The sequence below is a fragment of the Toxorhynchites rutilus genome, chromosome 1, assembly GCF_029784135.1.
Source record: "Toxorhynchites rutilus septentrionalis strain SRP chromosome 1, ASM2978413v1, whole genome shotgun sequence".
Taxonomy (NCBI): domain Eukaryota; kingdom Metazoa; phylum Arthropoda; class Insecta; order Diptera; family Culicidae; genus Toxorhynchites; species Toxorhynchites rutilus.
The window spans coordinates 149,849,842-149,873,140 of record NC_073744.1 but is presented as its reverse complement, the minus strand read 5'-3'; the positions used below and the strand labels follow the sequence as shown (position 1 = coordinate 149,873,140).

Below are 23,299 nucleotides of genomic sequence, written 5' to 3'. Positions count from 1 at the left end.
CTAACTTCTACAAGGCCAGGTGATGATCTTGCTGCTTTGTGTCATTATAAACAAACAATGCTTCAATTCAGCCGTGTTTTTGTTGATAATGCAATCAACGATATTCTCATTCAAAAGGCAGTTGAAAACACGCCAGTTCTACCTGAAATTTGTTCCCATCCAACCACCGATGCAATGACTGTTCACAACGCTTGCTCAAAATTGAAAGCATCATCAAACTCTGGGCCTGATGGAATTCCATTCATAATCTTGAAACGCTGCTCTGCTAGCCTTTCTCTGCCATTATCAACCTTATTCAACAGCTCTATTCAATCCGGAAATTTCCCCAAAGGACCCTTGATATTCGTGTTGTATCTGAACGATGTTAATTCAATACTTGAATGTATGAAGCTCTCATATGCCGACGACTTCAAACTCTTCGTGTGTGTAAAAAAGCATAGTGATGCAACATTTCTTCAACGGCAATTAGGAATTTTTGCCAGCTGGTGTGAAGCAAATTATATGTCACTGACCCCATCAAAATGCTCAGTCATCTCTTTTTCTCGCTAACACACTACGACATACTTCAAATACTTCACAGACATACATTGCCTTAAAGGGCTATACTGTGCCCTTGTTCGCTCGATTCTGGAGTATTCTTCGGTTGTGTGGGCTACATATTACCAGAACAGCATATTGAGAGCTGAATCCGTCCAACGTAAATTTGTCCGCGTTGCATTACGTCGTCTTCCTTGGAATGACTCTCAAAACCTCCCAACGTATGAAGATCGATGTAAGTTTCTGGGGTTGGATCGTCTTTGCGAACGACGGGATACGGCTAGAGATATGTTCGTATACGATCTCATCCAAGCCAACATCGACTGTTCTGAACTGCTGAGTTATGTTAACTTAAACGTTAGAAGGAGAAATTTGCGAAATCACGCCTTTCACTGATTACCAGCTGCACGCACTAATTACGCCTATCATGAGCCCGTTGGCTCGAATATTTAACCGTCAGTTTGAACACATAGACTTCCATTTATCCTCTACTCTTTGCATTATTCGTAATAAATATCCATGCCAAAGTTTTCTGTCATGATAGTTCTCCAGTTTGCACTTGTGTATAATTTACATTAATTTTAATTCTCTAGACGCAAAGCTGTACATAACTTTTTTTTCATCTCTACCCTCAATTGTTTTGTGGCAAAACAGTTCTAGAAAATTTCATGAAACCAGATTGTCTGACGAATTTATGAAATTACAACGAGATTAAATTTGAGGAACAACATTGCTTTATCCAGAATAATGTGTATGTAGATGTATCCCCCAGAGTTATTAATGCACGAATACGTTTCAGAGTGTAAAATTACTCAAGAGAAAATTGTTGAATCCACAGTCAATATAAAAATATATTATATGTAATTTGTTCGTCTGATTCAAAGTAGAATCAATCATACCAGCAAGGAAACTAAGCAATGGATTAAGGACCAAAAACAAATTTTTTTGGACTGGCCAGCTAGCTCTCCAGACTTGAATCATGTTGAAAATCTTAGGGGGATCTTTGTAAGCAGAATCTACTCTGAGGGAAAGCGGTACACCACGATTGAAGAGCTCAAGGTCGCAATTTTGGAAACATGGAAGAATATCGAGCAATCTGTTCAGCAGAAATAGTATTCCACAGGAATTTTCCAGGTTATTAGCCGAAATGGCAAGGTTGCCAATTATTGACATGTAAATCAGCCGATCGCTTTGAATTTTTCATTGATAATACTTATGAATTTTGAAATGGTCCTATAGAAACTGGACAGCCATCATATTTAAGCACAATAAATAAACAAACAAATCTTTTGAACGAAATTGACGTTAAATATACTTTATTCTAAGCATTCAACAATGTATGAATGTATCTTGTTGAATTCTAACTGTTTGTGTTTCAACGATATAGAATCAGGGTGGTCTTATAGAAGTTGGACATAGTGTATAAGAGTGAAAAGGCTTTCTATCTGTTTTCAGAATAATGGTTTTTATTTCTCTATGAAAGGCAAATGTATGTGCGAATATATGTATGGAAATTGACTTAAACTCATATTCGTACAGCGAATTAAATCTGAACTCGGTTTCAATTGTATTGATCGTTTTCAGAATCATCATTGAATAAAATAAAATATGAAGCAAAGTGTCAACCAAATGAGATTAGATCGTGGATTCAAGTTTTACCAAGACAATGACCCGAAACACAAAGCGCATAAAGTTCGCACATGGTTACATTACAATTGCTCAACATTGCTCCACAATCTCCCGAGATAAATTTCAGTAAAAAAAAACTATGGGAGTAGAAATATTAGAAAACCATCAGATTTCTGAAAATAACGATTTTAAAAACCACTTTATGTATGAACGGATGGACATTCCTTCCGAATACACAAAAAAAACTCGTAGATAATGGCTGAAGACAGCAAAAGACAGATGCAATGAACAAGGGTTACGATACTAAGGATGGAATTCTGAAATTGATCAACGGCTTCGAAAACGAGTTGAAATTTTAACCACCGTACGAATATGAATTGACCGGTGTTAAGTCAGAGCGAACCAAGTCGCAAAATAGAACATTTCGAGTTATTGATTACATTAGGTTAAGTATTTTTTTATTTATTCATTTCGTCAAACAAATGTAGACTACACACTTATACACTAATGTTACAATGTTTTCTTAGGTTAAATATTATTTTTGCGGTACATGTTTCTTTTTAGCTGTTTTTTATTCATTGTTGTGTCAATTATTTCGCAGTGCTGATTGTATATACGCATCATGCGATTGATAGGGGCGTTATTTGCATAATTTGTTCTGGATGTTTTGGTTAGAAACAAATTTCGCGTTCTTAGTTGACGCCCAGGTACATAGAAATTTAGTTTTTCTAGTAATTCAGCTGACTGTACTCGTTGCGAAATTAGGTCATTAACAAAAGAAAGCATTGCAAATTCACGGCGTTCTTTTAGTGTTTGGATGTTTATGAGCATGCAACGTCCATTTGAGTTTACGAAGTGCAAATAGAAGAAACTGTTTCTGGACTGACTCAATGCGTTCTTCATGTACGACCATATACGGGTTCCAAACGATGTTACAGTATTCCAGAATAGGCCTTACATATGTAATATATAAAAGCTTTATTGTGTATGGGTCCTGGAAGTTATGTGAGAAGCGTTTGACAAAACTTAACACACTATTCGCCTTATTTATTACAGAGTTGTAGTGTTCTATGAATGTGAGTTTACAGTCCAGGACGACGCCTAGATCTCTAACTATTTCACATTTTTCTACATTTTGATTTCCAAGACATATTACAATATTTGGTACATGTTTTTTCTGCTAAATGTTATAGAGTTGCACTTTTTCACATTCAGTGTTAGTAGATTTTTATCACACCAAGTATGGAATACATGTATTTCGTTTCGAAATGCTTCGATGTCGTTTTCATTTCCAATTTCCGCGAAAAGCTTCATGTCGTCGGCATACACAAGTACATGGATACGCTTGAGAACGAAGGAGATGTCATTAACGTACAGAATGAAAAGAAGAGGACCAAGATGAGAGCCTTGTGGGACTCCCGATGTGACTTTTACTGGATTTGAAAGAGAATTTTGAAAATGAACAATTTGTTCACGGTTTGTTAGATAAGAATTGAGCCAGTTTAGGAGTCTTTGTTCCATTCCTATTTTCTGCAATTTGAAGAGTAGTAATGGAATGTCGATGCGGTCAAATGCTTTACTGAAGTCAGTGTAAAGAGTTTCTACGTGTTTGCCATTTTCCATTGCATTCAAAATAAAAGTCACAAAAGCCAACAGATTAGTTGCAGTTGAACGGCCTTTGAAGAAGCCATGTTGCATACACGTAATTCTATTCTTTACTTGTTGGAAGACTTTTTCGTTGACTATTGCTTCGAATAGTTTAGGAATGCAAGAGATAATGGCAATTCCACGATAATTACGTACGTCAGATTTAGCGCCTGATTTAAAGATAGGTACCAAAAAAGATTGTTTCCATTTTTCTGGGAATATTCCAGTTTGTAGTGACATATTGAAAATGCAATGTAAGGGAAGGGTGAGTTCCTCAGCCAGGTTCTTTAGGAATATAGGTGCTATTCCGTCAGGTCCTGGTCCTTTTGTTCCGTCTATTTTTTTTAGTGCATGGCATATTTCCTGTTGTGAAAGATAGTTCACCGATATGTCATTTGGATAATCCGGTAAAAATGAAAAGTAGTTCCGATCGCGATTTTCTTCGGAAAATGTGGTATATACTTCCTGAAAGAAATTTGCAAAGAGATTACAAATTTCGTTCGAAGAATTCCTCACATCCTCATCGAGATGCATCTGCGATGGGAAGTTATTGCTTTTGAGCTTAGACTTTACGTAATTAAAGAATTTCTTCGGGCATGATTTGACTTCAGTTTCGACCTTTCTATTGTACTCTTCGTGTGCACTTTTAATTGCAAAATTTAATTTTTGGGAAATATTTTGATATTCAAGCAAATTTTGATGACTTTTGTCTATTTTGTATTTTTTATGTGCTTTTTGTTTTTTATTCTTTAGATTTCTTATTTGAACGTTAAACCAAATAGGATATTTGCTGGTTGAATTTCTTCGTCTTCTTTTCTTCGGCACAAATTCTGATATTATGTTATTCAGAATTTCGTGAAGAATATGTACAGTTAAGTTGACATCTCGTTCGCTGTTTAATAAAGTTTGCCATTCTATGGCTTGTAGGCTACATTTGATTGCTTCAAAGTTCGTCTTGTTATATTCCGGTACTTCTTCATACTCCCAGTCGATGGGCAATTGTCTATTATGTATAAAGATTGAGTATTCAATTGCTGTGTGAAATTTTTCATTTTTCCAAAGAGGAGTCATGGACTCATTCACACAAAAGTCGTCGGTGATGTTAGTGAATAATAAGTCTAGATAATATTTTTGGAAATTTTCAAATTTCGTCAAATATATATTGTAGGGTTTCATTTTCCCCGACGACTGGGAGTAGAATGCATTCATTATCATTATCGGGAATGAAGTCTACTTTATTTTGATTGAAGTCGCCATAGATATGCAATTTCACTTCTGGTTCTAGTGTTTCTGCAATTCGATTTGCCGTCTGAAAAAATAATTCATACGACTTTTTATTTGCATGTTCGGGTGGGAAATACACAGAAGCAAATATGTGTACTTCGCCAGCTATAGATAATTTTGCCCATACATGCTCAAATTCTTTATGTTTTTCGGTTATAAGTTCCTCAGAAGTGAAATTTGCATTAATGGCAATGAGGACCCCTCCTCCAGATTTCTTCTGAGATTACGATAAGTTGCGGTCGTGCCGGAATACGTTAAAATTATTTCCAAAAACTTCTTCGCTTCTTACGCTTTCGTCCCAGCTAGTTTCAGTTGCAAGAATTACATTGAAAGAAGCGGGTAAAAGATTTTGATGAATTTCCTTCATTTTTGCTGGGCTTTTCATGCGATTGAAGTTTTGACAGTATATCAAAATTTCAGTCGCATTCTGTTGAGAAGGCGGAGAAGTTTTTGAAAGACTAATTCTACTTACTTTACTGTTTTGATTTTTTCGACTACTATTTCCCTCTAAGGGGCGCGTCAACGTCGTTGAAAATTTAGCGGACTGTAGAACTTTGTAGATGCTTCCCTAGCATGTTGTAGCCGTTGCGTGTGTTCACTGGACAGGAATGCTCGGTGTGATGTGAGGTCTGCCAAGGCGTCAATGCGTGAAACTCCCAGCTCTTCGTGTACTTCCAGGAAAATTTCACGCAAAAGGTTTGTGTCTGTTGGTAGACCTTCAGCTGCGAGCATTACTGATGCACTAGTTCTTGTAATTCCACGAATACAAACAGTCGTTGTTTGGTCGTGGAGGAAGGACAGATACGTCCTCACTGTGTCCATTATTTTCGAGTCCCGTAGGCGTGCCTTCAAGAAGCGTCTGTCGCCGGCAGCAGATTGCTCCGTAATTCTTATTATAGGAGGTCGCATTGGGTCCAGAAGAGGAGAACCTTCTCCAGGTGCTGAATTCGATTCCACAAGTGTTAGCGGAGTGGAATTTGCGTTTGACGTTGATTGGGTGCTGTTGTAATGCGACTGATTTTCTGCTCGGTACGGGTTGATTGTTTCGCCCTTCCTGAAATTGATGTATTTCGGGACCGAGAGGCCAGCAATTGGATGGTCGGTATTTGATGGTGGGCCAGCAAACTGCACTTTTGCTGAGGCCAGCAGTTCCTTATCCGATTTATCGGCGCGTCTGTGTTGATTTTTGTTATTCGCATTGTTGCGTATGTGCTGGCTGTTGTTGCGTGCAGTTTGCTTTCTTCGCTTTCTGTTGAGTTTTGCTTTGTCGGCTGCTTTTTCTTGAAGCCTACGAATTCGTTGTTTGGCATCGAATTCCGACCAGTCCGGTTTCCAATGCCATTTATGGTCAAAGCGGCGCCATCCTGGAGAAGTGTGGTCTTCCTTCGTATGAACTATTTTGATGGATGCGCGGCTTTCAGATAGTTCCTCTTCTAAGCTTACAGTTGGCTCGATAGTATGGGAGACACTAGAGGAAGACAAAGCACTTGCCATTTCTTCCATTTGTGTTTTTACTTCGCACGCCAGTGTGATGTGCGAGTCTGTCAAGTCAGTTTTTAGGGACTCGAATAATTGGGGCAGAAGGTCGATGGAGTTTGTTGTTGTTGAATGTTTTATTTCCATTTCTGCAACTGCGACTGATGCCGCTAATTTCGCTGCTGATTCTACTACTGCGCTGTTGTCCGTTGGGGCTATTTCTAATAGCGATGTTATGGCATTTTTGATTTCCGCAGTGCTGGTTTTTGTGTTGCTGAAGACTTGCGAGACGCTCTTTTTTATATCTTGCAGCATTTCTTCTATGTTCGAGAGGGTTTCATCGTGTGTTGCACTGAGCGATTTGAAGTTGTTTAGTAATTTATGATTGGCTTCGAGTGTCATGCCAATGTTTTCGTTGATTGATTTTAGTGGCTTCACAAGCGACTTCATGCGAAGGTTAGTTATGAATTCTTCTTGGCAGTCCTGACATAGTGGCAGCATGAAGGTTCGCAAAATTTTTTCATGATTTCGTTGCGCTCCCACACAGGCGGCGTGAAATTGGCGGTTGCAGGTTCCATAGTAACGCCACAAAAAGCGATTGTCGCTGAGCGCACAATTCACTATTCCGCACTTCATTACACTCGTGTCGATAAAAAAAATGTAAATAAATAAAGTGGAGCGCGCGGGTCACGTCGTAAAAAAGTAAGATTGTTTACTAATAAAAAAAAGTTACTTAAAAATATACTGGAGCGCTGGTGAAACCGGTCAGCACTCAACGACGGTTGAAACGGTTTTGTATGCTACATTCCATATTAATCAGATCTGGGAAATCACGCGTACAGCAGGAATAATTTATTGAAATTGTTTTGACGCTCAATGAAACCCCCTTATAGCACCAAACTTCAAACTCGTTTTTCTCGAAATCATAATAATGTCACATGGTCCAATCTGACTTAACACCGACCAATTTGAGTCAATTTCCATACATTCACCATTTTTAGAGAAATAAAAATCAGTACTCTAAAAACAGATAGCAAACTCACTATGATTGAACACAATGTTCCGGATGCATAAATTTAAATTTTTCTTCATAAATATTTATTCTTTTAGAAAAATAACCATGAAACGTTTCGAAAAAACTTTGGTTTTATTTTTTTATTTCAATAACAAAACACACAAAATTAGACAAAACCAGAATCTCAGTGCAACAAGAGGTCTCGAGATCAACATAATTTTATGAACCCCTCGTAAGGTGTTTTTTGAAATTCAAGGAGATGCTTTTAGTATAGCATTGACTATACTAGCAGTGTTACTTTGAATCGTACAATTAACTTTATCGGTTATTACCGGCGATTGGTGTGATCTTCTGAAGAAACCAGATATTTTTCTATTAGTAATTTTGGAGGAGGATCTCTTATATGGTTCAGTGTGGACTTTGTGGTATGAATGAACATGATTTGGCTCACATATCTTGTAAGATGAACTCCATCGGATTATATTCGATGCCTTTTGAACTGAAGTACCGAATCTATGCTGACAGGAAGCAACACAATAGTATTGCTGAGCTCAAAGAAACATTTTTCAAACGTGGTTCCTTTTTAAATGAAAATTCAAAAGAAATTGATAGAAATAGGCCAATTTTTCGCACCTCATCAATCGTTCTAAAGGACCAATTGATTGCTGGAATTCAGAACGTTCCCCGAAGATTAATTATGTTAACACATCAATTTTCAAAATAAGGGTTACTGCAGTGGGTCTGGAAAAACTACCAGGATGGAGACGTGACGGCTTACAGGAACACCAACAAAAAACCAAATACAAATTTTAGAAGTGGTGTCCAAGACACGACCACATTGTCGACGTAAAACTACTAAATTATATTCAGCAAAAATAAATATCATAGAATGAACGTTTTATTATAAATATTTTTAGCACTCATTTTTTAGCATCAGGGCCAATGAATGAATGCTTGCACTGAGGAGCGCAACCGATTTATAAAGCAATAGAAAGCCTATTTGAGTAAATCATCAAATTAACTCTAAACATTAACATGCACTGTTGATTGCTCGCTGTCTAGAGCAACCCTGGAATACTGAACTTTTTAAATATCCAAGTAGTTTTTCAGTATCTTCCAGAAACATTAGATCTTCCACGCTCCCATTCCCAAATTATACTACGCCGTAACTTTCACAGAACGGCAACAAAAAATCCAAACCGAATTAGTTGCCCACACTTTACAATTGAACTGCGCTGTGAAATTGATTCTCAAAGTTCAAAATATTCGGCGAAATATTGCATTCTAATAATGTTGATTCGAAGTATTTTTAATTTACAGCCCGATATCAGTACAATTGCTACGGCAGCAATTTGAATACTCGCATCGTCATTCAGTTTCCTAACGTTTTTGATGGTAAATAAAAACAATAAACATTAGATCCAAATATTCGCCGATTGTTTGGGCCGATTGCTTTGAATCGAACATTCACTTCACCGTGTATCAGCACATTCGTCACAACATTTGACGATTCATCGAGTCAAATGTTTGAGTTCAACATTCGAGTGAAACGTTGGACGAATCGTGTGGCGCCCGCATTATGCAATCAACAAATCAAGAGGTTAGACGTGCCTTCAAATGATAGATTTTATGGCAAATCACATCTCTTACAATAGTGGCCGTCTTAACCGTTATGAGTCGACTAAAAATGGCTGAATAATTCAACGAAATGCTTAAAAAACATATCGTTTTCTATATAAGCACAAATAACAGACCTGTGTGTTTACTATTATAACATTGGTTTCACGAGACATGTACATATTCACCACTAAAACACTAAATTTCTAGCGAGCAAAATTATAAATCAATGCTCGTAGCCATCTGAAAAGTTTATTTTTGTTTTATCATAACGTTCCACCTATATACTCGCCAAAATGGGTATACATAATTGACGGTAATGCAATACACTTAAATAATGTATTATAATTGTCCAATAGTTGATTGTTTCAATAATCTAGAAAGTGGCCATCCTACCCCGGGTGACCGTCTTCCCCCGCCTTCCCCTATATGCATTGAGAGCATGTACAACACATACTTTGTGCAGCGCATTAGCTCTACCCGTTCACAATTCGCAAGTTATGCTCATTCTGAATTCACGCGTTGTACGATCAACATCGACGCAACTCGATGAAATGATACAAAGTGTCGTTTTTCATGTCTTACGATGGAGAGTGCTTGTGTATTTTCGCATCACTCACAAATATTGTTGTTCTTTTTATGCATTGCCAAAACCAAATTGTACTTGTTGTAGTAGTTCTTTTGTTTATTAGAAATGTGGAATAATGGTGATAGTGGAAAAAATATATAATCGCTTGTGACAGAACACAATAGAACCCCGATCATCCGCAGTGCAGATTATCCGCAATAAAGCAATTCTATAGAGCTTCCCGAAATTAGCCAGTGAGAGGTAGGCACTTACTCTTTTGTTTTGGTCATGCCTTTCACATTATGTAACTACTGGTATAGACGAGTTTACAGATAGATAGTTTGGTGATTTCTGTACTGATAAAACATAGTTTTCATACGATTCATACGTTTTCTGCGATTTACGTTATTCGCGATGACTTAACCAGACTATAATCGCGGATAATCGAGGTCCTACTGTATGTGTCAACTAAGATACAACAAATAAGAAAAGTTCGCATCGCATACTTAGCGCAGTGCTGGCATTAACTCGAGGAAACAAATTGTGACGTATAACCAGATCGCGCGTTTTTCTCGCGAGGACAAGAATGGATTTTGAATCAACCATCTTCTGCTGATTTTGCAAAACCATCGATACTACACCTTACAATTCTTACATAACTTTTCCCAAATAATTACGATTTCGCAAAGTATTAAAAATTTACAAATTTCCAAATATTAATATCTCCGTTTGATAAGTCTGATACGTCAAATATTTTCCTAATAATAATTAAAAAAAATAAGAGTGATGTTTACAGATACAAAAGATTTAAATTCAATTTTCGAGTAAGATTTTGTAACGGAGTATTTAAAATGTTATTTTTCTAAATTTGGTTTTTAAATTTGATTTTTTTTTTCATTGATTTTTCAACTATGTCATGAATCATAATTCATTCAGACATCTCGATTTCTAGTAACGATTTTTTTATCCCATCTGTTTATTTTATTAGGCTCATTTAGCAATTCAGCTGTAACAGTGCCGAATCTATTCGTGTACATTTTAATCTAACGTTAATTTTTTTGTATATTACACAGTAACCATTTTTGGCGTAAGAGTATTCCTATCTTATCTTTTCACAATTTTTTCTCTATTACACAGTAGCCATTTAGGCGTGAGAGTATTCCTATTCTATCGATATACATGTCGCCTTTTTGGCATGAGAATATACCTATTGTTCGAATTTTCACAGTTCGACCGAACACAGCGGGACTGTTAATATGAGGCTTGCATCGTTGTGTTTAAATAATACCAATTACCGATGAAACAGACCGTAATATGAGCGGCAAGGGACTGGGATTACCGTCACATGATAATTGTTGCGTGGATGTAGTAGCTAGAATAACACACAAAGATGGTCAGTTGAGGGTCCTGAGTTATGAGCTCGATCGTTCGCGTGTATGCTACGCAACCAATTGGGCTACGAAGACCGCCTTGGAAAAAAAATCTTTTAAAAATATCAGTCGTAATAATCACTCCAAATGTGCCAACCATATCACTGACGACAATGAGCTTCATGTTGCATTTCTATAAAGCGAAAATGTTAATGAATTTCCGAGTGGAATAAACACACTTTTAAAATAAAAATTATGAATGAAGATTAACGTTTTCGTATCAAATATGTGTTCTATCTGCAAAATTGTGTTAGATAAAAATTTTAGATCATAATGATAGAATTTATCGGAATTATTAGGAAATTAAATTTATTGAGAAGTTTCAAATTCGATCGGGTTCCACAATATGGGTGAATCATGGAAATTGTGATTTTGGATGATTTACTGACATTTTCTTTTCAAAGTTTCAAAAAAAAAAATCGGAGAAAATTGCGTCAAAATCGGCTGTTTTTCGGCTGATTTGCGAATCTTCTTTTTCACGGATCAAGAATTTCAATATTTTTTAATATATAAATTAAGACATATGAAGAAGCACGCACAAAATTGTTTATTTGAAAAATGAACCTCAAAAAAATCACCTTACACAGTAGTTGTCCGGTAAATGGGTGTTCATTAACTAGACTTGTTGATTTGTAAAAAAACGGGACGGGACGGGTGAATTCCGCAACTATAATTTATATTGTAATATTTATGTAAACTCACATTTAGTCCCTTTCTTTTTAATTACCATCGATTATAATGCTGATTATGATGTTAAGAGACTAACCCTTTAACCCAAAAATTTGTGATTTTTCAATAAAAAAATATTTTATTTTATTTGACCAAATTTCGATCGTAACACTCTTTATTTTTACTCGACAAAAAATTAGAGGAAAATAGTGCGAAGTCGAAATTTTTAGGCAATGTTTGGCACTTTTATAAAATAAATGCAAACGTCTTAGGGATCAACATAAAGCTGGTTGATAAGGTCAATTGGATTTGCCATTGACTCAGTTGGCGAACAGTTTGTTAGCCTTCAAAACATTTGAAAAAACAGAAAGAAATCGATGTATCATTTCTTTTCGATACTATTGTCCGCTCCATCTTCACACCAAGATGAAAACGTATCTTACGTAAAATAACCCAAAACTAGAGCTTTAAAATGATGTACCTCCCATCTTCGTGCGTTGATTTTTCACGAAGTTACAACATTTCAAAGATAACCTAAAAATTTCGACTTCCCACTCTAAATTTTTGGTCGAGTGTATTCACTTTCTGTTTTTTTTCCTAAGCGCTCGGAGATGTACGTATTGCAATTATTTTCTAAGTATGTCCTGATAAACTTCCTGTACCTAGATCTAATTGATCGAATTGTCTAAATCAATATATTCTTCAACCACTATTTTTTTTTTTTTGAAAGATTCTCTCAAAATATGAGGTTGGAGAAAAATAATATCCATTATTTTCTCGGTAGCTGGCTTGAGTAATCAGTATCTCGCGTAATATCGACCCTACAATTTCAAGCTCAAGCTCGTTGTAAAGGTGCCATTTCACACTAAACGAATTCTTTTGCTGTTTTTTGTTTGGTTCATTCCGTTGTGAGTTACAGGGTGTCAACAATGGAAGTCAACAAAGAGAAAATTCGTTACATTTTACACTTTTATTTAATAAAGGCGAAAATGCAACACAGGCCGCTGAAATTGTGAATGGTATTGAAGGTGTCGATACTGTAACAGTAAAATACGTGCGATTGATTTTTTTAATTTGTTTTTTAAATTTTTAATATTTTTTGTATTTAAAAAAAACATCCAAAAATAATGGTTTACTTTTTCGCCAACCTAATATTAGTCAGAAAAACTGCTTTGTTATTTTTATGTTCCATCATTGCTATCAAATCTAGCCTTGGCGAAACAAGCTAAGTCATGGATTCTTTTGAGATTCCAGTGTTTGATATTTGTTTTATATCCATCACGTTCCTTCTGTCCAATCACAGGGTAAACTTAAACTGGATCATACACAGTTCTTTTTGATTCGGTCTCTGTGAAGAATGAACAGCAATGAAAGTGGAAAACACATGATCAATTGGATTTTTAATGTGTTTAGAAACTCTAGTAGCTTTTATGAACAGTTTTCTTTGGGTAAAAACAATTTGATTGCTGCATCAATTAATTCGAAATTCGTACATTAAGCCATCAATTGCGAAAATAACCGACAATTGCGTTTACCTTGCTGCAATCAACGATACTCTCCCAGCATTATCCAAAATTACATAATTTCATAACCGCAGGCCTTATCCAACGGAAACAACCAAGAATCAACTATTTTCAGCAGCTTCGTTTAACCGATTTTTGAACTTGTTTCGCATGAATAGCAACACCTCCAGTGTTTATAACCTGGAATGTTGTACTGATCAAAAGATTCTCCATTAACTATGCGAGTTTCAGAAATGAAAACCATTTCACGACGCATATTTTCTACAAGATATCGCAAATTCAAACTTATACTCACTTATACTTACGAGTGATTTTTCAATTGCCTTGGAAAATTTTAAATTTTTCGTCTCCAGCAGTATCCGATACAAAGGGGCACCATCCCCAGATGTTTTATATTTCTCATTAAATATTGAAGAGCTCAACCACTGGTTTTGAATAGTCAATGAAAACATCAGATGAATATCAATTACTTATCCCCATATTGTTCAATTTTGGTTTCAGAGGTTTTGTTATAAACATACCTTTCAACTGAAACATAGTATCTCTTTATTGGACAATCCATGATATTCTGCTGACATAGCTTAAAAACCGTAAATTATATGAAGGCCGATGAATAGAAAAGCACAAAGTACGATGCATAAAACAAAACAAACATATTGCGTTTATTAGGAAAATTTGTATGTTTCAGTGTACTCTATATAACGTGTTATTTTCAAATTAATTATAAGACCACAAAAATACATCAATATGTTGAATCTTTCCCCCACTAATACTTGATATGATGCACATCAAAAAGCATTATCAGCTTTCAGAAGACACTCATTCAGAAAGTCTTTTCAAATTTTCCTCCATTCAAAAGTGGTAAACTTGAAGAGTGCAGCTTACTTCAACACTTGTTAGAAACGGTGCATAAACGAGCAAAAAGAGCGAACGGAAGAAGAAAGAAAAAAGCTGCTGCTGCATATAATATGAATCATACGGAAGCGTGGAATCATATTGCAGCAAAGTTCTCACTCCTGTTGTCGATGGCGCGGTGTGCCATTATGCCCCTCCAACTGTTTATGTACACCCAGGAAGTCTGGCGATTCCCACAATCTCCTCTCCGGCGAGGTTCCCCATCAACTGCCTGATTTCGTCGCTTCGTCATATATACTTCACCGCAAACAGTTTTGACTATTTCTAATCGTCACTCTCACATAACACTTTTTTTCGTCTTTCGAAATACAATATGCCAAGAAAATCCACTACCACTGGTGTTTGGGTCTTGCCACCATTACATCTCCGGCTCGGGATAGAGTGCGGTGGAGGCAGCTGATCGATTCGATTAACTTTTTCAGCACTGTTCTATCTCACGCGAAAAAGCCGCCATAATAGAAATCCTCTGAGCTATTATCGAAGCACTTTTGATGAAATCTTGTCTCGAGTAGTGTTTTTTCCAGCACCATTGGTCACTTATATCCACTGTTGCATATCCTGGCGTCTTCTGTGTCACCGATGTGTCACCACTTAACAGAGCAGGTCTTTAATGTTTAGCACGATTCTTGCAGGATTTCCTATACAACACTACAAAGGACATTAACTCATCATAAAGAAGTGTCCTTTTTCATTGCACACACATAACATAATAAACAAGAATCAACGACATAATCCGCACGGAGCACATTGCGAGACCGACCGAAAAAGGGGAATCAGGATATGGTACTGAAAAATCGATATTTGAACTTTTTATTTAACATGCAGAAAGTCACTGCTGCTGCTGCTGCTACCACTGATCTCTCGTTCAGTCTTTCTCTCTTCCAAACTACTACTACTTCTTCTGGCCAATCGTCATGCCGTACACCGTATCACGCTGCCACAAGCTTCTATCAACGTGCTCGACCGTGGTTCCAAAAAACGCAAGCCGTCGAGTAGTGTCCTGGAGTGTGCCAGCCAGCCAGTCAATATGTTGTGCTGAGTGAGCAGTAGAATCCTGGCGCGAGCAAGAGAGTGAGAGAGCGAAAGGATACGAGCGGAATACGGAACCGGGTGAGCGGATTGTAAAGAGAGCGAACACGTTTCGCAGCACTGTGTCCGCTGGTCCGACGGTGCGTTGTTCATAACAATGAGCAGTGTTGCCAGAGATGCTGGAAACATTCAGGATTTAGAAGCAATCCATGATGTAAAAAGCTCTAAAAATGGTAATCAAATAATTTCCTCTATTCCGCGGTCGCGGTCTCATGTCAGATGTCTAGCAGTTCCGAAGGCAAATGATGTGACTATAGTTTGTCACTAGATGAAATTTGAATTCGTGTACTCATATGCTATAGACTCGGGTCTCAAATCGCTTCATTAGTGGAACAAACAGGTAAGGTAGTTTCCGTGGGAAATGGTTATAGTTTGTTTTGTTGATAGTTTATCGTTGGAGCTGGAGCTGCGCGGTATAATTTGCTTACTTTCCGCAGAATGTATGAAAGTCGTGCAAAAGTTCAATGCACACACAAAAGTTCAAGCCGTGTGATATTTTCAGAAGTGTCAAACAGTTCGGAGTGAGGTGGGGCATTGTCTTTCAATCCTTGAAAAAGCCAAAGTAGTCTGGAAATGTCAATGTTTGGCACAATGGAGTCTGCAGAAGGACTGTTAGGACGAACAACGTGATTAAACGCGAGGGAGAAAATGAGGCGGATTCCGGTAAGATCTAGCCGTAATCTGAACAGGCTAAAGCAAATATCTATGAGTTCGATGCACAGGAACCTCAGGGAGGACCCTCAAAAGACTTTCACCGTGCAAGAAACAACGAGTACATGGTTTAACGGCACGTCAAAAGAAGCAAAAATATATGGATCCGACTCGGAGAATGTGACATTTGATTTTCGGATGGAAAACTGTTTCTCATTCCTGACAGCAACAATCAACGAAATGGCCGTGTGAATGTAAAAAATTTTATTCATATTCCGAGCGATAAACTTTCAATCGATCGCTTTCAGATCGTGTCGTAATTCATGATTCGGAGGGACATTGAAGAATCTCTTTGTTCCTCATGCTTTCTACTTATCACCGTAGCAATATTGCTTCCACTGCCCTGGCTCATAAGGTGAAAGCATTTCTTTTATTAGATTATAAGAAGCGGAGCACTTAAGGCTTTTGCCTTAAAGGTGAAAAATAGGTCTGCGGAAAAATTGCCCGATATTATCACTAGTGAGAAATGGAAGGTATATTCACCGGATTTCGAATCTCTAATCGGAATCCAATGCAAAAAAAAAACACTTCTTCATAAACATGGAAACAGGTAGTCGCAAAAGCCATTCCATTTCATCATGTCCTCCTATTTTCTCGATAAGTTGTTTCATTGGTTCTGAATCGTACAGAAACGGCTCATAGAATTGCTCCCAAAGATTCTGCAAGCAGTTCTAGTGTTTAACTTGGACAGTATGCCAGTAGTACGTAGTTGGAATGAATCTTTGGAACTTTGGAACTCTACATGGTTTATCATTTGAAACAGTGTCTCCATAAACTTCGAAAACTTCGGCTAGCTTCATATAAAAACCTACCATGACTTCTGTTTTGATAAGCTAAAAATTTAACATTTAAAACACAAACACAACAATTATATGAATAACCCTTATCATTTCCAGCCGTCATCCATACATCGAAAGATGGACACTTTTACAGGGAAAAAGCTTTTCTACCAACAATTTGTTCATGTTTTCTTTGAAAAAATTACAGATAATCCTAATTTTGTTTGAAGCCAAGACATTGATATAGTGTATTCGACAAAGTTTTAGCTCTTTTTAAAATATTAACTTTCGTCGAAGACGTCAAATTCTCAAAAATCTCTGACGAAAAATCCCCCGGCCAGAACGGGAATCGCACCCGAACACCCGGCATGATAATGTGAGATGCTAACCACTCGGCCATGGGTGCACTTTTGATGGGCTATTCAAATCTGCTTATTCAGAATTTAGAATATTTTTTTTAAATCGTTTTTTAAGAAAAAAAAATTTCAATTTTTCAAATAATTTTATTTCAGCGAAATTTTTTTCAAATTTTTGGTATTTTTCAAGAAAATTTGAACAATTTCCTACACTTCCGACTTTGACCAGCATTTTGTAGGTATCAAAGTTTTTGGGTTATTTTTTTCTTGTAAAAAATCGAAAAACAATTTTTTGGCCCTTAAGTGTGCAAAGTTACACAAATGACCAACGTTTCACTGATGCCTGAATTTGTGCTGCCGACTCCTAAGACAAGACGTCCATAACGAAATCACTTTGACTGTATGTAGAATTCTGAAACGTTTCCATGAGCGTTTGACTAATCGACATTTGACATTGATCGAAAATAAGAATTCCGTAGTAAACGTAAAAACCACTTCAAACCAAAGCGGAATGCAGATCAAAAAGGTAAAATACCTTCGTCTAACATCCAAAAAGTGAAGAAGTCTACAGGTTATATGTCGTTGAGGATAGCTTAACCTTCTATCCGAAATGATAAACATAAAAGTCGTGCGAAAACAAGAGCAAAAAACAAAGTGACAAAGTGGCAAGCGATCATTTTAAGGCCAATAAGTTTCCGAAGCTCGCTAAAAAAATATGGTTTGGCAGAACATATGTAGTTAAGAACTAAAAGCAAAAACTGCAATACTTCAAGCGCGATGAATCAACAAGTTTACGTCAAAAAGTGCAAACATGATCTGTGATGTTCTGGCCTTATTCTGGCGTCTTGCCATTACGGAAAAATGTTCAAACACCCCAAGACTTCGTTCAACCGAAAGATAACGAGCAAAAGCTGAGAATATGGCGGTTGGTGTAAAACGTTTTATTGAAGCGTATCCATTGTCGTTGAATTGTCGTAATGAAAAATTCGCTATTAATTCCCAGTAACAATTCGATGCAAGAACCCTTCCGTTTTTTAAGGTGCACACATGCAAACGTTATTCTTTGCTTCTCGGGTTCATCCGTACAAAACCCACTTCCCACTTGCTTTTGGAGCATTCCCAAAACATAAAAACGATAACAAATTTCTTGTCGAGTTACGTCTAATGATCCTGGTACTTCTTGCTGCGTTTGACTGCAATCATCATGAATAAGTGCCTCCAATTCTGCACCTTCATACGTTTTTATCTGTCCGGAATGCTCCTAGTCTTCGATACTAAACTTCCCACTACTGAAGTGTTCACGAAACGTTCTTTCACTAGTAACTATCAACGAAGGAATTTAATATGACCCAATTCAAGAAACTCGTGGTCAGTATTTGAGAACGAATCAATGCCAAGTAGCACGACTTGATTAGTTTTCAGTCACAAGTTCTGAGTCACGTCTGTACCACTGCAAGATAAATTAAAGTAAATGAGAAGAATTTTGATAATCAATGTGTCCTCCTTTCACATTCAGGACCTGTTACAGGCGCTTCGGCATGTTTTCCATCAGGTTTTTTTAGGTGCTGTAGATCCGACTCTTCCCAGGCGCACTCAAGGGCTCCAAAATAGTTGTTTTTATTGGTGACACTAGTTTTGTCAACACTGACATCGTGAATCGTCCACAAATTCTCGATTGGACTGAGTTCCGTACTTTGTGGAGCCCATTCCAGGGGTTTTTCCGACAAGACCTAAAAAAAGACTTGGTCTGCTTGGCAGTATGCTTCGGGTCGTTGTTCTGTTGAAATACGAACTTCAAGACTAGTCTGAGTCAGTGAACCACCACATTTTCTCACAGCATTTTGATATAAGAATCTGCCGTCACTATCCCGTCGATTTCCTCGAGGCTTCCCACTCCACCCTACCAGAAAAAAAAACTCACAGACCATCACATTTCCTCTTCCAGGCTTCGCCGTACCTTAGATCTGACGCCCCTGAATCTCCTCACTCGATCTGCATTACACACGAACACGCCAGTTAAACAGCTCGAGTTTTGATTTCCTCGTCCAGAGGATAATTTTTTAGGACTCTAGGGGCCTATCGCTTATCAACAGGTTCCTAATACTTAATTAACTAATTAACTTAAGCCGTTTGGCTTTGTTTACCTTTTTGCTATCCAACCCTATCAGATTGGTGTCCGTTTGCGCTTTCTGTTAGCTTCTTGCTGTCAATTTTTATTTCTTCGAGATCAATATCCCCCCCTTAGGAATGGATATTCCGGCAGCCATTGTGTTGTCATTGGAGCTATACGTGGGTTTCCACTAAACTCCATACAAATTTCACAGTTTCGGATTTGTTATCTGGTCACTCATCCCTGGCCAGAAGAAAGACTCCCTTCTCCAGATTTACCACATTAGAAGATAACTAGCTGGTACGTCGATAGATCGGTTTTTCACTGTCCAGCAAATGTACATTTTGTCATCCGGATTAGCTATCATTTTGAGCCATCCTTCTATGAGAAGCTGCCAGTCCGATCCTTTCTGGTTTCCGTAGCAATTTCTTCAAGACGTTCATCCGAAATATTTATGAAATCCATTACATTGATCCCTGCAATCTCTTGTAGTTATGTCTCTACTTTTCTATCTTGCAGTTTATTCGAGTCTAGATCTGTTGTGGCGATTGGCGGAAGAATATCCGCTATGTACATCTCTTGCGATGAAGTCCTTATTTGTCTTATTGCTGTAGGGTCATTCTCATTCTCTGCAAATGCATTTGTGCATTTCTTATGGGTTTCTTAAAAACAACAACAAAACAACTTATAGCTTTTTCGATAACCACAAATGTAAGCCTCTTGGTTACATTCTTCAGTTTCATCTCCAACTCCGTTTTACCCTTCGGTACTATGATTTTCCCATATTTGCACCACAAATTGATCTTTGTGCTGCCGATATGTCGATCCTTTCTGGTTTCTACAGCGATTTCTTCAAGACTTTCATCCGAAATATTTATGAAATCCATTATATTTATCCCTGCAATCTCTTGGAATGATGTCTCTACATTCACTGCCACTTGCTTTGGATCCTGTATATCGAAAGGATTCATTTTTCTCGTGTCATCAAGTGCAGAATAATTTTGCCTAACATACCTTGCCTTATTTATCATGTTCTTCGCCCGGCACTTCTATATTGTTGAAGTGTGATGTCGACTCAAGTCGACATATACTCCATACAGTTCGTCATAGCAGGCGATGCTTTGGTAGATGTTCACGTTTTTCTTAGACGTTTCACAAAATCATCTGTTTTTTCTTCCTCATTCTGGCGTGTTGAATTGCTGTCTTACTGTGAAATCAAAGGCTGTTCAATGCTGTAGCCAAAATCGTATCAACTTCCTTCAGTTGAAGTTCCTCTACCCACATGACGCATTCAACTCCCAACTGATGTAGGAGTTATTGATTATCACGTTCGTTACCCCGTCGCCCCGTCGTCGGGTGATCAAAAAGATAAGGACGAAACGTACGTGAAGATTGATTTCGGACAGCTCCCATGCCTGTAATTCTATAAGGCCACTACCCCAACTAATTTAGATTCGTTTGAGCTGATAAATTTGCTAGCAAATACTTGATTTGGCAAGGAATGCAGCTGTCAACAGAAAATCAAGTTTACCTTCACAATAGTCTTCTTCTGTTTATAAGGGCTCACAAAGGTCCGATGAAGTTTTGGCCAGATTTGGCAAGCTGCCACTACAGTCAAGAGGTGTTTCAATGGTACCGTGACAATGGGGTCGATTACATTGAAAAAGAACTCAATCCCCAATCCCACTTGCCCCCAATTCCACCCAATCGAAAATATCGGGCATTCGTCAAACAAAAATCAAAGAAGTGTGCCAAAGCTGACCAATAGAGAGTCCAAACCTTGATGGAAGGTATCCGAAGAAAAGTTGAAAAAAGTAAAAGAAAAAAAATCATCAAAACTCTAGCGGAATAATGTTTTCAATATTTTTTTTTTGAAAATAATTATAATTTCACTCATTTTTTGGGATTGTGCTAACGTAAGAACTAATGTACACAACACTATACGCGGGACGCGACAGGACACAACACTTATTGTTCTTACAAACATAAAAAGGAAGTTAAATTTACATCTACGGACATCGTCCCGTAGATGGGCACCATCGAGCCCGAAACCGGTCTGCTAAAAAGATATGTTTAACATCCTTTTTACTTTTGTAAGAACAATAAGTGTTGTCTCCTGTCACGTCCAATACGCGGTGAACAATAATTTATCTACTAACTGGTTTTGTGTTCCCGATTCTAAATTTTGACAGGATGAAATTTTTGTACTGCATGACATTGAAATATCAATGGATGCGGCTTCCAACAAACTGTGAACTGCAATGAAGATCGGAGTGTACCGGGTTGATTGATGAACAAGTTTCTATTCACACCATTTTGTAAAATTAAGTACACCAGTAAGTAAGTAATGAAACGTGCATCATTTGGCCTTAATTATTAGACAGGCCATTATATCACGCCGCAACATTCTGTTTAACTCAATCTCATCATTTCGACTAAGCAACAACGACAAAAAGAATATACGTTGCTGAAAAACAGGATCTTTTTTACCAGAAAAATCGGATTCAGAGCGAAACATCTTCAACGATTGAAAACAAATAACGAAAACGTCAAAACCACACCATCTGGCAACGCTTTTTCCACCCATACAACAATATTCACATGTGGGGTGAGAGATTTTTCTCTCCCGCTCGGATCAGATCCTTTCGCTACTCCCACCACCCACCGATGGTGCTCTATCGCAAAAATTTCCCCCTTTTTCATTGTTCCCGTCGCTCGCTCTCTTTTCACTTCTCACAAACTTGCTCCTTTTACTGCACATACACACACTGCAGAACCACCCCCTTTCTCTGTTCTGTCAAAAACTTCCTCTAAATTTTTAGGAACCAACAACCGATGGAAAATGTCTGGGTTTTATTTTTTGCACCTTATTCAATGCAATGTTTCAATGAGCATTGAAGGATTTGCACATACTTTTAGCTATCATTTGTCACCACTGGGTATGATCGCACTAAATTTACTTCATAATGTTTTCGTTTTTTCCCAAGCCCAATAATTTTCACCACTCAGTTTTCTATCCCAGGGATGGGACAAGGATCAGGAGGGGCAAATCAAAAAAGGAAAACCGGAACCGAGTAACTCAAAACACTGTTTTCACATCGGATGATGCAGAGATAATTAAACCGAAGTGTCAAACTTTTTCCAGTGTTTTTCACAATCTCTCGGCAAACAGCAGAAGGGATAGTGAACGAATCATCCCACCAGAAGGACTACACACGAATAGGGGAACGAGGGTGCATGCACACAAATCCTGATCATCCGATACACGGAGACACACTCATACACAAAAACACCCCGAGTCTTTCTCTCTTTTTTTCCTCTCGCTATACTATCAATCAATCGCGCGAAAGGTCGAGGGCTCGCCAGATTCCGATCCGTTTCCTACCGAAGTTCGCGAGAGAATGACTGACTGTTTTTGCGCTGGCTAGCAGGGAAGGCATCGCTGCGGACAAAACCAAAATGACAAGTGGAAAATGTGAGTGAAAGCATCCCATCCCATATCTTGGACCCCTCCCCCTTACATACCGCAGTCCCTATCTCGACTTCCTAGGCTCATTTTCGAAAGAATTGTTGCGAATTTTTCATACACGCTGTGTATGACACAGTGATGGTCAGTTTTTTCAAACTGTTGGAGTCTTTCCCGCTTCTCTGATCTGTTCGTTAGTAATATATAACTTTTTTGACGTAGGACTACGTCTTACATTAAGGTTTCCAAATCAGAAAACAGGTCACGTTTTTATGAAATAAAGTTAACGTTAATAACAATTTTTGCAGCGAACGGATTTGAACGATTTGCATACCAATCGAACCGAAAATTTTCTAAGATTTGTTTGATATGTTATACATTACAATTACAATAGTCTGTATATGGTTTAAATTGATGAAAATAGGAAGCATTCCCATTTCCCCATACATTCGTTCTGTCTATTTGTGTGCATTCCCGA

The 23,299-nt window shown here is 37.7% G+C and overlaps 1 protein-coding gene across 9 annotated transcripts in view; it reads right to left on the bottom strand.

Annotated features, from left to right (window-relative positions):
• The window catches only part of LOC129766337 (uncharacterized protein DDB_G0283357), a 100,318-nt gene extending 77,579 nt beyond the window's left edge, over positions 1-22,739 (bottom strand). The window contains exons 1-2 of one of the 9 annotated variants that reach the window (XM_055766873.1): positions 22,269-22,739; positions 14,549-15,096 (exon numbers count right to left, since the gene is read on the bottom strand). The gene's annotated coding sequence lies outside the window, so the exon portion shown is untranslated. Of the gene's footprint in view, positions 1-14,409; positions 14,524-14,548; positions 15,097-22,268 lie in introns of those variants that run through there. The other 8 variants (XM_055766858.1, XM_055766868.1, XM_055766863.1 and 5 more) reach the window with 8 other exon arrangements.
• Between the last annotated feature and the right edge of the window lie 560 nt (positions 22,740-23,299).